Raw genomic sequence first — 12,682 nt, forward strand, 5'->3', positions numbered from 1 at the left:
TCAGCCCTAAAAATTACAATGGGGTATCATTTGTGCTCATCCTTTGAAGAGCTTGAATAGAAGGAGTAGCAGATTCTAGTAATGTCACTAGTGCTAGAATTGCCAGTTGCTCCTCTAACTTGGATGTTAAACTTAACTCTTCAGTCTTGTCATTTTCATCCTATGTAGTTCTAGTTGCACCTTGATCTTGTGTTGGAGGTGTAGGTGTACCTAACCTTTTTTTCTTTGAGTGCCTTCATTTTCTTTTGTCTCTACCTTGGCTTCTCCAAATGTCTCATCCTTATCTTTTTTAGGTTCTTGCATATACACTAAAACTAGAGTGTCTTGCATAAGTGTATTGATAGTGGAACTTGTTATCTCTTTTTGATATACCACAATAGGTAGTAAACGTTGTACACTTGTGACTTGAGGAGTGACTAAAGGTGTGTCTGGTGTTTGTACTTCGCCTGCTATAGTTGTCTTTTGAACTTCATCTACACTCACAAGTACAAGGTTGTCACATAGTTTGGGTTGGAGATTGGTCTCCACAAGTATATTTTTCAAATCATCCTTTGTAAGGGGATTGATTTTTTGAGCAATAGTCTCAGTAACATCCTTAACTTTGAAAATTTCATCATTTTCAATTGTTTCCTATGGAGGGTCGTCACTTGGCACTTGTGTATCTTGTACACTCTATTCTATTTGTTTCTCTTGTTAAGTTGGTGCTTGGGTGTCAATTCTCATATTTGTGCCTCCCTCAATTGTGTCTTGTTCAATTTCATCTTCTTCATCCTAATCTACCTCAATAGGTATTTTCTTAGCTACCCTAGATGTTGATAGTCTATATGTTAATTTCCATATTTGCTTCAACTTCTTTACAACATCCTCTATGCTATTTTGTAGTATGCTGAATTCCCTATATTTTGGCACAATCTTGCAACATACCTCTTAATCACTTTAGTCATTTCAGCTTTACTAAGTTCTCATATAACTTGGGCAAGAGTTGTCTCCCTAATTTGTTTCTCAATGTCTAAACAAAAATGCCACTTTTTCTCAACTCTATCATACAAGCTTTTAGGTATGAAGTTGGGGTGAACCCACAATAATGTTGGAAATAAAGATAAAGTAACTGAGAGGAGAGGGATGAATTAGTTACCACAAAAAAAATTCCAAAAATCCCTTAGATGTCTATTATGGTTACTTATTGCTAATACTCGATAAATAGTGTAGGAATACTGTAACTCGGTAGGTTAACTAGTTACTGATCATCTAGCATTCATATTTATTAATATGCATGCAAAGATTAAATAAATGAAAACAAGAGACACCAGATTTAACGTGGAAACCTAATATGAAAAAAACCACCAAGTAACTAGTCACCAATTTTTCACTCTTCTGAAGTGAGCCCTATTAGGGGCCAACCCTGTTAAAGGTTACAAAACACACTATTAGGTGTGACCTTGTTAGAGGATTTAATCACCCTATTAGGAGTGGCCTAGTTAGAGGTCTTTAGAACAATTCAACTGAACTGTCACCTTGTTAGAGGATTTACAAACTAGCTATTAAACCAACTTTGTAAAGAGATTTTGGATTCACTGTTACAATGATTAGAAAGCAATAATGAAGTGACCTGAATGATATGCAACTTATCTTTTGCTAATTACATATCTCTTGTTCTGCTTTACTAGATCCTTACTGATTGAATACAACTTTGCAGCTCCTCCAAGATATCTAATTCTTCATCAAAATTTTCTCAATATTCGCTTATTCCATCCTCATCCATATATTCACACACACACTTCAATTTACAACTTGAACATCTATATATTAACCTTTCATATTATCAAGTCAGCTCAAATATAAGTTACAACAACTGAAAAACCATTACATCAGTCGGCTACATTTATTGCACAAAACAATTGAATTTAATATCAAAAAAATAAAATCCTTCGCTGGCCAACCCAGCTCGGTAACCACTGCTCTAGAATGGGTTTCTAGTGTTAACCAAGTGAAGCTTGGTAAACACTACAAATCCTACAAAAATCCTTTGGAGACTGAGTGAACTCGGTTAGCACTGAGCTTCCTTTGCTGACCTTGTGAGCTCGGTAGAAGCTAACTTTCTACCACATTTCCTTTGATGACTAAGTGAGCTTGGTAGAAGCTAACTTTCTGCTACATTTCCTTTGATGACCGAGTGAGCTCGGTAGAAATGAACTTTTCTTCGTTAACCTTGGGAGCTTGGTTAACACTAACTTTCTGGTACAAAATCCTTTGATGCCCGAGTGAACTTGGTAAGAACTGACTTCACTATGTAATGTTTAGGAACATTCAGTAGACACTATAAATTGCTTTACTAATCATTTGAGCTCGGTAGACTTTGTCTGATGACTGATATGAAATTTGTGTAACATCAAAGACAATACACAATTAACAATTGTATCCATTAAATAATGGGTGGCACTTTAGTGGGATGAACAAAAAAAAAAAAATTTGCAAAATGCAAAATCGTATTTACCATACATTCACGTAAACGTACTAAACATGTTCATAATGAACATATTTTAAAATAGTGTTTACAACAAACATATTTGACAATAATTATGAATGTTCACACAAACATTTGTAATTAATATGTTCATTGGGAACATATGAAACATTGAATTCTGGCAGCTTAAAAATATCATTTTTGCCCATTACTATTCATTTTTTATGGCATTGAATATTCGAGCAGAGGTTGGAGTGAATGTTTTCTATTGTTTAGCATCGTTACTATTCATTTTTTATGGCGTTGAATATTCAAGCAAAAGTTGGAGTGGATGTTTGCTATTAGTTAGTGTCCCCCTGCCATTTTCTTTCAAATTCTTGTCTTCACACTATTTTAGGCATCTCTATATATTATTATTTTATTTTATTTACATTTTTAATGTTTTCAAAGCATTTTTTTAATGTTTTTTACATTTTTAATGTTTTAAAAACGTATTTTAATGTTAATTTAATATTTTTATTGTTTATTTATGTTAAACTTAATTATATTAATTTAGAAAACATTAGAAAAATATTAGAAAAACATTATAAAAAACATTACAAAAACTTTATAAAGAACATTAGAAAAACTTTAGAAAACAAATTTTGAAAACATTAGAAAAAAAAATTAGAAAAACATTAGAAAATTTATAATAATATAACATTAGAAATTTTTTTTAGAAAAACATTAGAAAAAACATTACATTTAAATTTTAGAAAATATATTTTAAAAAAATATATAGTTTCAAAAATATTAGAAAACTATGAGAAAATATTAGGATTTATACATTAGAAAATACTTTTAAGAATTTTAGTCTTGAAAATTAGAAAATATTAGAAAAATATTTTAAAATATTTAAAAGTATTTAAAAATATTAAAAAACAATAGTGTAGAAAATAAAATTTAGAAAAATATTAGTTTTATTAGAAAAACATTAGTTTAATTAGAAACAAATTTTTTGAAAAATATTAGTTTTATTTATAAAAACATTAGAAAAAATGGTGTATATGTTTATGTATATGTTATTCATCTTATTGCCTTAATCTAAATTGTGTAATTAACTATATTTAATGACATACATCTTAAGGGGAGATCCTAAATTATACATAAGAATGCAGATTAAAGTGTACATATATTTTATTTCATAGACATATGTATATATGTTCATGTTAAATGTAGATGTATGTATGTTTTCAATATTCATGTTTATGCATATGTTATTCATCTTAATGCCTTAATCTAAATGTAATTAAATGACACGTCTTAAGGAGAGATCCTAAATTATACATAATCTAATGTAGATTAAAATGTGTTTTTTATTTTGAACATAGATGTATGTATATTTGTCCATATTAAAAGAAGACATGTATGTTTTCAATATTCACATTTTTATATGTATATGTTATTGATCTTAATGTCTTTATCTTAGAAGTTTAATTAACTATATTTAATGACATATCTTAAGGGAAGATCCTAAATTATACATAATCTAATGTAGATTAAAATGTATTTTTTATTTTGAACATAGATGTATGTATATTTGTTCATGTTAAAAGTAGACATGTATGTTTTCAATATTCACATTTTTATATGTATATGTTATTGATCTTAATGTCTTTATCTTAGAAGTGTAATTAACTATATTTAATGACATGTCTTAAGGGGAGATCCTAAATTATACATAAGAATGTAGATTAATGTATATTCTATTTCATGTAAATGTATGTAAATATGTTCATCTTAAATGTAGACACATGTACGTTTTCAATTGATATTCATGTTAAATATGTATATGTTATTGTTTTTAATGCCTTAATCTAAGTATAATTAACTATATTCAATGACATGTCTTAAGGGGAAATCCTAAATTATACATACATACATACATACATACATACATACATACATACATACATACATAGATATATATATATATATATATATATATATACTTGAATGTAGATTAATGCATAGGTAAGAATATAACATACATGTACATAAGAACATGTAAAGGGTATAACCTAAATAATATATGTTACAACATTTAATTAATAAAAGTTAATATGTATATAAGAACGTAAAGATTATATACATAAATTTAAATAACAACATTAACAATCATAAGAAAACATAAACAATGTTTGGACATAGTTCCCTAAAACTAACTATAACCCTAAAAGATAACATTAACCATAGCCTTAACCCTAACTTGAAAACTCTAACCCTAATTTCTAACACTAACCCTAATTTCAAACTCATACATATTTACACTTTCTTAAGACCAATTATATACATCCACACTAGTAGCTCAAAAAGAAAGAGAGGTACCTAGATCTACTTCTATTAAATATGTTAACAAAGAGAAGGAAGATAGTATACAAGAAGAATGTAAGGTTCACAATGTTGTCTATCCATTTTAATTATGGTGTATCTACCTAACTTAGTCATCACCATCATACCCATGGCTCTGAATGATCTAATTGTAAAGTTACCAGTGTTATGTTGCCCCTAGAAAAATAATAGTCAAAATGCAGTATGCATGAGTTGTATTTGATATATAGGTGATCATTCACCAAAGACAAGAATTCACAATTCCTTACTATAAGTTTCTTCAATCCTCAAATTTATTCAATAAACATGCTTTCATACCAAATGAGAGAGCTATAGAAATTTTTTGAATTGCACTTCTTAGAAAATTATAAAAACATATACTTAAATAGAATAAGATGAGTCACCCTTTATATTTCTTATACAATTAGTAATCAAACTACAAAATAGGAAAACTATATATATTTTAGAATAACTACTCCTTGAATATATTTGATCTAGGGGATAAAATAAGATCTAATGTCCTTAGATTGAATTCTTATTTTATATATATATTAAATGATGGATTATGGACCAATGTGAATTAATAATTAATTATGTTTAGACTAAATTTAGATTAAATTCAAGTTGTGAAAATTACCAACATTTAATCCCCCAAGATTTTGGGAGTGTATAATTTCTCCTAGTCAGTAATAAATAATAGGTTCTCATCTTTAACTCCTAGCCAAAGGAAAGTGTATTATATATCAACATGCATTTAAAAAGGAATCTTTGATTCAAAAATATGTTTCAAGCATATGTATTCAACCATATTTATGGATTCTATTTATTTCTTATTACTAACAAGATACGATTTCTAGGTTCAAATCATGAAATTACTAAGAACTTGTCTATACCAAATTTCTAGGTTGAAATCATGAAATTTTTTCTAGGACTAGGTTGACTACGTGATCTCCATCTCAAGGTAAGTTTAATCTTTCTATCTCATCTCTTGTGACTACTAAATTTACAAATTAGTTTTGTAATATCATAGCTCGCTACTTTCCATTTCCTTTGTAGTATCACAAAATACTAAATAATAATTTTATATCAATAAATACCATTTCTTGAATATATCTTTTGATTTCACTCCCTTCTTTTTATAACAATTCCAAGACTTGGCTGACTAGGTCTACATTTAGGTAATATTTGAGCCCAATGTAAGGGATCTTCTTCCCAATCTTTATGTTCTATCATGCTGACAATTAATTGAATCCAAAATTTATATAAAAGAGGTTTCCCTCCTTTCACTTTCCATAACATGAAATCAATAGATCAATAAATTTAAATCATCCATGAATTCATTTTTCAAGTTTTTTTGTAATTGAAGACTTGAACTCAACATTTGAAGGAAAATGCCCAATTAAAGAACTTCAAGTCTTCATTTTTTAAGATCCATTTAAAATATAGAAATATTCTACATCTGATGTACATTTTTCTTCATACATGATTACTAATTAGAATTTAATTCTCAAGAAATAAAGAAGATCCAAATTTTTTGATTCAATCTTATCTCTTCTTTTCCATTGATGACCATAAAGAACACCAATATTCTAGATCTATGATTGGAAGGTGTATATATAAACATGCATTTAAAAAGGAATCTTTGATTCAAAAATACATTTCAAGCACATGTATTCAACCATACTTATGGATTCTATTTATTTCTTCATTCATCCATTACTAAGACTTGATACCATTTCTAGGTTGAAATCATGAAATTACTAAGAAGTCTATACCATTTCTAGGTTGAAATCATGAAAAAAAATTTAGGACTAGGTTGACTACGTGATCCATCTCAAGGTAAGTTTAGTCTTTCTATCTCACCTCTTGTGCCTACTTTTATACATTAGATGTAATATCATACCTTGCTATTTTCCATTTCCTTTGTAGTATAACAAAATACTTTAATAATTTTATATATAATAAGCACATATTTATCTTGAAATGAATACATCCTTGACTCCCACATGTCCTTGTATCTATATCTTGCACTAGAACCCCTCTATTCATTCTAGGTTGTGATAATTAACTTTTGGTTTGAGAGTGAGCCTCTTGAGGTTTTTATGTTTTTATCATACCTAAAATTTGGTTTAGTGATCATCACTCATACAAATTCTCACCATTTTGAATACTTTTCATTTACATTTTTAGTTTTTATCATATTCATCCTCAAATTAATATTTTCAAAAATACATTTGAAGTGTAATTGCAATGACCTATCATTGATATTACATGATGCTAAGTTGGACTACAAAATCAACAAAGGGTATAAGCATCAAATATACCACTTGGTATGACTTAGATGGACATGATGATACTATTGCACTTTCTCACAAGTAGGATAATCAACCTTTGTGACACCACGATGTCTCAACAAAATGAAAGTCTTATAGATGAAATTGAGTGATATTTTGAATTGTTCAAACTTTTAATTGCATTTTAACTATGATGAGCCACTCCCTAGGTACTTTGAATCTTCATTAAAAATGACACTTAGTCATAAACAATTTGTTTGCACACAATTAATTTGAACCCTAATCTAACTCATTGAACCATTTAAGTCAAACCTAGGTACTAATATTTAATTCCTAAAGTTTTGAAAACTCAAGAACTCCAGGCTAAATAAGTCTAACTCTAACTCTAACTCTCATGTATGTATATGTAATCATATTTAAATTTTATTGATATGTTTAATGTATATATGTTACAAATTATCTTAGAGACATGTGATGTACATTTGAAATTACATATAAATTTTTTATTTAAATAAAAAATTATGTGTATAATAGACTTATCTGTTGAGACATTAGTATAGATATGACTTCACATGATCAGCTTTCTCATCATCCTACTGTGGCTCCTACTATAGCTCCTATTATGGCTCCTGTTGTGGCTCCTATTGTAGCTCTTGTTGAGGCACCTGATGTAGTTCCTATTGTGGCACCTAATGTAATTCCTATTCTAGCTCCAGGTCATGCAACTCATTGTGTTTCTCATGGTGGGCTCATGCTGTAGCTCATGGTGGGGGTCCTATTGTACCTCATTTTAGGGCTTGTCATATAGCTCATGTTGTGGCTCCTAATGTAGCTCTTGGTGTGGCTCCAAGTGGTGTAGGTCCTATTGTGGCTCCTGGTGTGGTTCCTATTAGATGCCAGGCTGCACCTACAGCTTCTACTAGAGGTCCTCCTGCACCACCTCCACACATCGATATTGATGCATTATTTGCATTTTTAGAGTAGGAGGTTGCTAGACTAAAATAGTCTATATTGTCCTCTGATGATGGTCTATATAGAGACATATGTGCTACTATATGTGAGAGTTTACAAAATTTGACTGCTAGATTTAGAGCTCACCATTTATTTACTCCTAACATATTAGCTTCTATATCTAGGGAGCTTAGGGCTGAAATTTTAGGAGATGCATCTTTTGATGATGTCAAGACGGTGGCCCCCAAAGACATCATCAAATGAGATCTATATCCACCATATGAGGGAGCATAGGGTAGGGTGAGAGGCTACCAAGTCACATGATGCAAAGATCTTGTTATAGCTAGAAAGATCTATCCTCATTTTTTAGTAGCACATGGTCGTTATCCTAATAGATACCAAATGCCTCTTTATTTTGCACAGCAGTTGAACACTAAGTTTTGCATGGGGATCAATGTCAACTACTTAGATATTCTAGATTATTGTGGATAGGGGCATGGTCGGATCATAGATCATGACTAGTATCGCAGTGTACAACATCTACCACCTCTAGATCTCAAATAGTTTGTTGGACAAAGACTACCTCCAGTGACTCAGCACTATGACCTATTGTAGATAGAGTCTTCATTGCTTCCCAGAGGGGAGAAATTGACACTATTGGATACATTACATCTGTGGTTGCTAGTATCACATATAATTCTCTTGGTCATTATATTCATAGTCAATGGAGTCATCCACCTGGTCGACCATCTTTAGAGGCATCTAGTAGCACTTTAGTTACCTCCCCTAATGAGGCATATAGAGCTACTAGACTACCACTACCAGGTGATGTTCGTGCTCTTTCAGGATAGCACACACATATGGATGTAGCATTGTATTTTTTGGAGTATCTGTTACAAAGTATCAGTTATATTTTTGATACACAGGGGATGCTAGTTCACTTAGTGATGGATGTCATTAGACACCATCAGAGACCCACAATTCCAGAGACATAGGCTACCATACCACTAACAAATGATACACCTATGTGTAGCTCATAGCATTCAACACCAGGCTCACAACACTCTACAAATGACTTAGGCATATGAGTTGGAGATGGTAGGATCATAGCTAAGGGTCTTGATGATTTTGGTGAGCAATTTTGAGGGCTATCTGAGATTGATACTAGTTTGAGCATGGGTATTTCATCATACATGGAGATGTTATTCTGACCTAAAAGCCATGATTCTACACCATTACCCAGCTGGTTACACTATCCACTTCACTCATCACTACTAGCAGTTGGACATGGTGCTGAGGGTGGTTTAGTAAGTGTCAAAGTTTCAAGAGGTGCATCGATAGATGATATGATGGAGTCTGCTAATCATCCTCCACCTCCAGAGACCTGCGTACATATACATACATACATACATACATACATACATACATATATAATTTATTTTTAAATTTAAATATATGAAATTAAAAAATATGAATTTATTTAAAAATTCAGTTTAGATAAATATTTAAAATTTAATCTAACTAGATAATAAATCATGCAAGCACAAGTCACTGAGCACATGATCACATCTAGTGTTGGTTTAGGGCATGTACATCAGAGAGATGATTCTATTGAGGCACCTAGTAGTGCTCAGGTACAAGTTTTAAATATTTTGTTTAAAATTATTTATGAACTTCAAACTAGATATATATGCACTCATATTTAATTTGAATGTATACACATGTATATATGTTTCTAAATAGAACTCTAATGTGTGTGTGTGTGTGTGTGTGTGTGTGTGCATGTGTGTGTGTGTGTGTGTGTGTGTGTGTGTGTGTGTGTGTGTGTGTGTGTGTGTGTGTGTGTGTGTGTGTGTGTGTGTGTGTGTGTGCGTATTCATATAAAGTTACCTATGGGGAACAACATTCCATCACTTTCTTCAGGGTCATATAACTTTGTCCTCTCTGTAGTACATCATAATAAATAATAACTAATACCTTCATGATTTCTAGGCTCAGCAATCACTGCAAAGACATCTAATGCATAAAAAGTATACATGTGTATGTGTACAATACATATATAAGACAATTCAAATTGATAATTAAATAACACTTGTTGAGATTAATTTTTATGATACTTACCCACTTTTACCAATCCAAAGATATGATTATAATCATCAGAAATCAATGGACTATCATCAAAAATTTTATCATCTTTATCAAGTGTATTAGTAACATCAAGTGGTACCAAAATCCATGCACCTGTACATCCACGTGCTTGATTAATGCATTCTTTGTAATCTTCATCAATGCAACTATCACAAAAACATGAATATTCTCTTGTCTTCAATGTCCAATTGCAATTATCTGTACTCATGACTAAATGTAAGGAACATGTCTTTTCTATCCTCTTGCAACCATGCATGTTTTTTCTATTAACACCTAAAAGTTCATTAAATTGAAAATATGGAAAAATTAAATTTAAACTTCAATGAATTAAAAAATAAAACTTATAAATAAAATTTTATAACTTAATTGCATAAAAATTAAATAGATGTACATATCCATATCTACTATCTCCCAAAAGACTTTATATGGTACCTATCGACTCATTGTTGATGATGTCCCAACCTCATCTAATGGAAAATTTGTCTTACACCATTCAATAACATCATGTGCATCATATACATAAACTCCCTAATAATTCATTTGATACTTTCATAAAGCACATTTGATGCAAGCTCCAACACCATCATGTTCACCTTTTCCATGGCCACTCTCAAAGAAATTCCATATGTGTTTTATATTCTCATTGTGATGATATCTACATAATCCATAAAATGGTCTAGATGATTCAAACTGTGCAACACATCCATTAGATCAAACATATTATTTATCAACATTTATGTTTCTTTATTTCAAATAAGAAAAGAAGATATTGAAGCAATCTTTGACATAGTGAATGTCATGTTCTTTATCATCACTTATATAAAAATGTTATTCTTTTTAATTACTCGTGCTTGAACTGTACACTAGACACCATCCAAATCTAACTGTGCATGTCTATAACAAATATGTACCATAATAATGACCTATTTAGAAAAGTAATATTCTGATTGAATTGCTTTTAGATGAACAAAGGAATAGTTCTCTACAAAATCAAAAATTGATACAATCATTCCAAGTGGGAAATTATCTCTCAAAGTTTGAAACTATTATGCTTTCCACTTTGCAAAAAATGTGTGATGAATATAAGGTTGAATCAAATTCTTAAATCTATCCATAAATGTTAGAACAAGTAACTCCTCTTCAACATATTCCAACCTTTTTGTCTCTTTCCCCAACTTTATTTCATTCTTGGCATACTTGTAACTTTTGCAATTCAATTTTTGTGTTCATCAATATTTTCAATTTTCAAAGGAAATAGAGCCAATTCACCATATGTTTCACATAATCCTTTCATGCAATTTATTTGACTAGCTAGATCATCTATTTTGTCACATAGAATGGATGATATAAACTCACTTCTCCTACTAGGAGGAGCAGCATGAAAACCATGTGTGTCTTCTACAAACTTTTGAAATACTTGATAGTGGGGATCAAACTCAATATGATGACGAAAACAACATGTTTCAAACACTTTTTTTGACCTCACAAAGTATGGATTCAACTTTTCAAACAACGTTTGCCCAACTTTTACATTAGGATGTTCACTACAAAATGACACATATAACTCATGCTATGTTGTGTCCAACCAATGTTTTGTATGATGTTCATATTGACCAGATGCAATCATATGCCTAATAATATCTCTATTATTTTATGAAGGATGAGTTTTATCTATCCAAAAATGATATGACTAAATTCTTTAATGACTCTTCAATCCTATCAGAATGAGGTGCTCTACACATGATTTGCCAATTGCCCTCCATAGTACTATCATCCACAATTAATCTTCTCTTAACATATTTTCTCATTGTTTTCCTATTAAAACCCATTTCAAATGAAATTGAAGATATTTGTCTATTTTGGGTCATATTCTTATTTACAACAGACATCAACATCACTTTTCTTGCCATGGACTTATCTTTAGTTCAAGAGTATTTTCTTATGTTTAGCAAACCTTGTTTAACATTTTCAATCAAATCAGTTTGCATGCTAGAAAATCTTCTCTTCTTTGATGTTGTGTCTACATCTAATAATTTTAATTCCTCTTGCAACTTCTTCTGTGTAAGAAAAAGTGAAAGTAACTAAGCTTGTTCAAGTGTTTCAGTGTTATCAAATTGAGTCATAATTTATCTTATCTTCTTATTCATTGATCTTTTCTTAGACAAACTTAATGGTTGAATAGTAGCTACAAGTCTTCTCAATTTATGCACATCTATTTTAAGTAAGTGATCTCAATTTTTTGGAGAAATAACATTATTTATAGATTGGGAAATATTTAGGAGTTCATACATACTAGTTCCTGGACTTGATCCTGACCCTTCTTTGACTTCTATTACTAGAATTTCTACAGGGAGTGATCTTGAGCCTTCTCCAATATTAATTGTTTGAGATTTTGCAAGGAAAGATTCTAACCTTTCTCCAACTTCTATTATTCAAACCTCTGTAAGGAGAAATC

Source organism: Cupressus sempervirens, chromosome 7, assembly GCF_028749045.1.
Source record: "Cupressus sempervirens isolate cs-2001-9-10 chromosome 7, ASM2874904v1, whole genome shotgun sequence".
In the NCBI taxonomy this organism is placed as follows: domain Eukaryota; kingdom Viridiplantae; phylum Streptophyta; class Pinopsida; order Cupressales; family Cupressaceae; genus Cupressus; species Cupressus sempervirens.